Genomic DNA, 6,574 nt, shown 5'->3' with positions numbered 1-6,574 from the left:
CAAAATTTTATTAGCCATAGGGAGTCTTTTTATAGTTTTTATTTTAAATCAACAGAAAACATTGTAAATATTTATCATGAATGACATGATATTCTGAAATATATATATGGTGGAATGGTTAAATCTAGCTAATTAACAAAGGCAATACTTCACATGGGTATCATTTTTGTGATAAGAACAATTAATAACCATTCTGAATTTTGAAGAATATAGAATATAATTATTAACTATCCTTGCTCTATGATAAATCTGTTTATTTATTCCTTCTATCTGTAGTTTTGTGTGTTTTGCAAACATCTTTCCGATCTTTCCCCCCACCCAGAACCACTAGAGATTTTGGTAATCACCCTTCTACTTTTATGGGCAGTCTATTGAGGTTAGCTCCTGAAGTCCTTTGAAAGAGTTGGTCTTTCACAACCTCCTCATGACTCTGTTCCATAGGAATAGCCCCTCTCATACATTTGCTAATGCAAGCTTGGTGTGAGATATTTTCCTCGGGAGTTCTGTATCCTTTTACTGAGAAAGGATAGCACAATCTTAATACTAGGTATGCTCATTGTTATTGTGTTATCCCTTAATTTTAGGACTTATAGGAGGCAGAATGAGAGGACACAGCTTTAAGATAAGTGTATCCAAGCTTTTAATTCGATATCAGAATTATTCTTATTTAATCTCATTGATCCTTTCTTTGTATGTCCTCTTTTAAATATTAAAAGTTCTTTTACTTTTCTAAATGACACCAAGATATTCATTTGCTTTATCCAACATAACAGATATGCTACAATATCAGAATAATAAAATCAATAATACCAACAACTCTATGGTCACTTAAAACATGTATATTGAGAAGTTAGTATACTTAGAAGTTCTTTTAAATCAACTTTATTTAATACTTGACTACTCAAAATATTTTAAAAATTTTATTAATAAACTATGTGTTGATTTCTTTTAGTGGATTTCTATATTGCCATATTCTAGAAACTATGACAAGAGTTTGATCTAAGTAAAATAAAATAGACAGTTGATAAAATAATTTTTAAATGTCACATTTGTGTTTTGTTCTAGTAAATATTTTCTCCTTTATGTGTATATGGAATTTCTTTCCTGCTAGCTCTATACATCCTTTCACTTCAGTCTTCACATATAACATTTCATTAGCTCATAACTGACCTAGAAAACTATGAAGAAAATAAATATATACCATGTTTATTTAAGAATTGATCTTTTTTTCTTTCAGGTTCTGCCAGACAACCTTTTATTACATTATAAAAGCAACACTAAGCACTAGATCTTGCAAAGTATGTTCTGACTGACTATAAACTTTCTGGAATTAAAAATGCGTAACTACATCTGTAAGATTTTTAATGATCAAAAAAGTTAAATACAAACTTTCCTATGCTGAATAGATTATTATATAACCTCGGAGCCAAGTGCTAAGTCTTCTTCCACAGATTCGAATAGGGGTTGAGTGGGGGGATGTTAATCTTAAGGAGTACAAAACTGAATTGAGCTTAATAAAAAGAAAAAAATACTTCGAGGAAAAACAGTTTTAAACTGAATACTATCCTGTGAAATGGAAAGCTCTGTTCTTCTATCCCTTTCTTTGCCTGAGGAATTATTTTCCTTTGCCTCAAGTATTGACATTTTCCTCCTGAGTAAACCATTGCTTCCACTGCCCAGGCGGAGTCGAGCTGACACTTGTTCGGATAGGTCAGACTCCAGCCGGTGTCCCCTCCGACCTTCATTTTCAAGTCCCATCCCACCATCTTCTCTGTATCCAAAATATTCCCTTTGGAACACCTCTTTTTCACTTCTCACTGGACATAGAGGTCCCCTTGTTTCAGAAGCTCTATATTATTTGGGAACAAACCGAGTTGCTCCGACTCCGTGATTCTGCTCGTCCCCCCAGGCTTTGGTCTTTAATGTGTCCATCTGACTTCTTTGAGAGCTGTGATGATGTGAAGTCGCAGGTGGAACAGAGTTTCCATGACCACCTTCTTTAAGTCTCTCCAATAGCCTTTGGTACTTCTCTCCTTCCTCTTTTTGAACACCCTCCACTGTACAATGGGGACACCTCAGACCCTTGCCGCCCTCTTCAGAAATCACCTCTATTGCAGCCTGTTCCTGGGGTTTCCACATTAAGGGACTCTGGATTGCTTTTGCTTTGGCGAGGCCACCTGTTCTACTACAGCCTTCTGAGTTTAGAGTAAAACCAAAGGAAGGCAGGACTCCTCGTGGTTGTTCTCGGGTTACTGTCACTCTGATCTTAGGATAGTCACTGATTCCATTAGGAGATTTATTACCCAGTTTCAGCATGTTGTTCCAGGATCCGGAACCTGTCAGTTCCCAAGATGAAGAGTTCGAAAATACCTCTCACATTCCGTGTTCCTTGACAAGCAGAAGTCACCACGGGCTTTGGGTCAGCTGGAAAGGGAATCCAAATAAGCTGGCAGCATTGTAGAGACTGTTTTTCACTCGGTGAATAAAGCAATCTAATCTTGGTCTTTTAGTGGGTATTCATCAGTGTCCACTGTAGAAAACAGAGGGCTGTTGGCGCATCGCCTCTTCAGGAGGGCACCGGTAGGGGGCACCAACGGGTCGCAGAAACGGAAAATGGTGTCAAGAATACTAACCAGACATACCAGGCCTGAGCAGCAGGGGTAGCCGACACACTCCACACCCCGAGTAGCAAACCCTAGAGCTGTCGCCTTGGCCATCACCACCAAAGATCAGTCGCTGGCTTATAAGAACTGTTTTTTTCCAAAAGGGAAATAGTTATATTTTTTTCCAAACTATGCTTGAAATGTTTACTTAAATGCTACCTTTAAGAAAACAAAAATCAGTATGCACATAAAAAGGGTTACTAAGATAATATTAATTTAGTACCTAGTCTTGTCTCTATGAATTATAATGTTTAAATCACATTAAAATGCACTTTGTTTCCTTTAATAACTCTCCAGTCATCGTTCAGTAGTTTTTGATTTTAATAGTGGATAGACATGTTGACGGGTACTACATGTAATATTTATGTGATGAGAGCTTTATCTTTTCTTAAATGTGGGCTTGGAAACAGGATGAAAGCTTAATGTTTTCTTAAATATGGATTTGAATATATCATAATTTAAGATGTGATGCATTATGAGTAAAATTTCCTCCTGAGCATTTGAAAATGTGTCCTCACTGATTGTGATGTGAAATCCATAGTCAGCTGCAAGCCACTCATGACCATATGGCTAAATATAAGTGATTGGACTATGAGTCAATTTCTCTTGCTTATAGAAAATTGCCTTGTTTCACCATTATGTTTCAAGAGAAATTCAATTATAGTCTTTTACAAAATCAAGGACAAAAGACAATATCTGGGTTATTTACAATAATCACCTCAGCTTCATATTAATATAGATGATGAATACATTTCATCATAGAAAATTCAAATTTTTATAAGTTGCAAATTCATAAGGTTTTCTTTGTGTTACTAATTACTCACAGAAACTATTTCACCTAAAATAGTTTACATTCATAATCAGTGACATTGTATACTTCTGATTTCAGTGACTGCTCACACTACTACTATAAAATGATAGTCAAATTTTTATTTAAATTACAGGGAATCTTTTGTACAAGAAATGAAGTGGTAGGCCAAAGTCTCAGACAGAAATTGGTCGTAGAGAAAATTGTTAATGTCTATTTAATTATTTGTTTTATTTATACTAAATTTTAGAAAAGGTTTTCAATGAGGAAAAAGTGTATTTAGGCCAATAAAATATGTATACCTAAGTAATCTTACATATATTTGTACTTTTTCCTTTTTCCTTTTAATATAATTATCTTGGATCTTCAGATTTGGTTGTCAAACATTGCTAAACCTATACTCACCTATTTGGAGTGAGTTATTCTATTTGAAACATGTCAATGATATGATTAGTTGGTTATAATTTCTTTTATTTTATTTTACTTTCAATACATGCATGGAATTTTCTGAAAAATGACAGGATTAAATGTACATGAGACAGGACTAAAAGTCAATCAATAGTATCTTCTAAATCCCCTATGTCCTTCTTCAGTATCTCTTATTCCACACCAAGGTGTCTATCTTGGTGACTTCATGTTATGATGAAACTTAATGGACTCTAAGTGCCCATTGGTTTATATATGACATTCCAGTTTTGTTTTTTAACAACTGTTGGTTAAATCACTGTAGTCTTTTAGTGTAACATTGAATTCTTTCTTCTTTTTTTGAAGTCGCACAATGTACTACTAGATAAGGTTATGACAAGTTTTTAAATTTGTGGGTAACAATTACAATTGGTCAGAAAATATTTGTATTAGGGTTCTCTAGAGGAACAGAATCAATAGGAAGTATGATTATAAAAAAGGGATTATTAGATTGGCTTACACGACCAGAAGCTGATTAGTCCACAATGGCCATCTGCAGCTGGAAAGCTGGAAGAAGCAGTAGCTGTGCAGTCCAAGATGTGGAAGCCCCAGAACAAGAAAGATCAACAGTGCTACCTTAGTCCAAGATCATTGGCACACCCAGAAGCCTCTTAATCATTGACATCTCTTAATCCAATCAAGTTAACAATTTAAATTAACCATTACAATATTTAATACAGTAATATCCAATAAGGATCATATTAAATTTTGGCTAATCATGGCTAACAACAATGACAACAAACAAAAGGAAAAGGAAGAGGAGGAAAAAGAAGAGGGGATCCGAGAAGAGAAGTAAATGCAGTTACTCTCCACAAAACATTTTAGCAGAATGCATTCATTGTTACTGAGTACTCTGTCCTTCTATGACTTTTGAGTGATCTGCCTCTATTTGCAAATATTATCTGAAAGGAGCTAAGCTGGACTGCTTTCTATGGAGAAATGAAATAGAAATCTAATGTACAGAACTCAGTCTATGATCTGCAGATGTAATTGCTTCCTTCTTTTCTACAAGTTTCTTGGTCTTTGTGCCATGTGTAATTTAGACAAATTGGTCTTTGCAGTATGCAATAATATGTAAAATAATATGTAAAGAGATTTCTGGGGAAATAAATTAGACATTCAATTTCAGCAGGATTCTATTTTAAAATGGAATTTCTTGTATTGTTATCTCTAATTTCAAAATTTTTTCTTTTTAAAGATTTTAACTTTGCTCATAGTCACTTGGTATATGTCCCTTTCTTCTTCAGGCATACAACAAACAATTTTAAATGTGAATTAGGAAGTCAGAATTTATGTGACTTGAAGTGAGTTTTCATGATTTTAGTGAAGATTTAAAACATTTTAAATACATTTTTTTCTTAAAAGTATTGTTTTACTAAGAATTTAGATATTGAAATATGAGAAACGTGGAAAATGTGGAAATTTCAAAAAGGTAATTTAGCATTTAAGAATGACGTGAAATAAAACTAAGCCATTTTGTAATGCTCATTCTTTTATAGCAATTCTTTTTGAACACTTTGATAAGTCTATAATAGTTGATATGAATTTCTAGATTTGATCAAAGAAAACTTATTTTAAGTTGTTGCAATTTTAAAAAGAATTTGATTGGTCTGCTGTTTTAAACCAAACTGCTTAAAGTTAAACTAAAAATAGAGGGAAAATGATCTAAAGGAAATAAATCTTTTATGAATGGATTTCAAACCTGTTTTAAATTAATTGCTCAGTGATGAACTTATTTGTTATTTTAGTCTCTTTCAGAATGCTTGCAATAATTTAAACATCTCTTTTTTGTTTGAATAAGTTTACATTAATCTACTCCCAAAATCCTTTTTAAGTATTCTTGCTCTAATATATATTCAATGTGATTCATTTATATTTAATATATTTTGAGGATATGAAAGCAATTTTAGGACTCCCTTCACATGAAGTATCAATGGATAAAAGTTTGCATGTACATTCTTAAATTATAAATCAGTTGTTGGAATAAAGTTAAAATTAACAGATTTTACCCAACTTTGCAAACTAAATATATGTCCCTTATTGAATTTATTACTAAGATGAAAAATTATTAGAGTTCTTTTCATGAGGTTAATTTGTAAATACCCAGTGTTAAGTCAAAATCATTAATCAAATAAGATATGCCTTTATGAAAAATAAGTATGCAGATGTGGAGTTAGAAGATGAAAGCAGTGATCATATTCTCTATTATTTTCCCATTTTCTAACAGCAAGTTCCCTTTTCTGTCTGAAAAATGAGATTTGAGACATAACATTTCCTCCAACTGAGTTGATGAGTCAGAAAATAATTATAGTATTGCTGTACACATCTGTGCAGAGAAAAATGACTTTTTGAAAAATTTGGTTGAACATTAGATTTTTAAATAGATATTTTTAATATTTCTTCATTATTGAAATATTTCCATGATTATTAAAAATTCTATCCTGTAGTAAGTATAGTTCACAAATTTTCTGAATTTTATTAGATATTTTATATTTTAGATGAAATCAATATAGTGTATATATGTAAGATTTTCCACATCAAAATAGAGCACTAAATGTTTTGTTATCAAATATTATTTTTTTCAGAGTTAGAATTCTGTCTTCCATTTTAAAAAGCTAGAAATTATACATGTACTTTT

General features: G+C 32.6%; 1 pseudogene; it reads right to left on the bottom strand.

The window, feature by feature from the left end:
* Positions 1 to 1,485: 1,485 nt before the first annotated feature.
* Positions 1,486 to 2,717, bottom strand: LOC124979496 (sentrin-specific protease 2-like; annotated as a pseudogene).
* Between the last annotated feature and the right edge of the window lie 3,857 nt (positions 2,718 to 6,574).

Source organism: Sciurus carolinensis, chromosome 3 (genome assembly GCF_902686445.1).
Source record: "Sciurus carolinensis chromosome 3, mSciCar1.2, whole genome shotgun sequence".
NCBI lineage: Eukaryota > Metazoa > Chordata > Mammalia > Rodentia > Sciuridae > Sciurus > Sciurus carolinensis.
The sequence above is the reverse complement of the archived record's forward strand: the minus strand, read 5'-3'. Positions and strand labels throughout refer to the sequence as shown.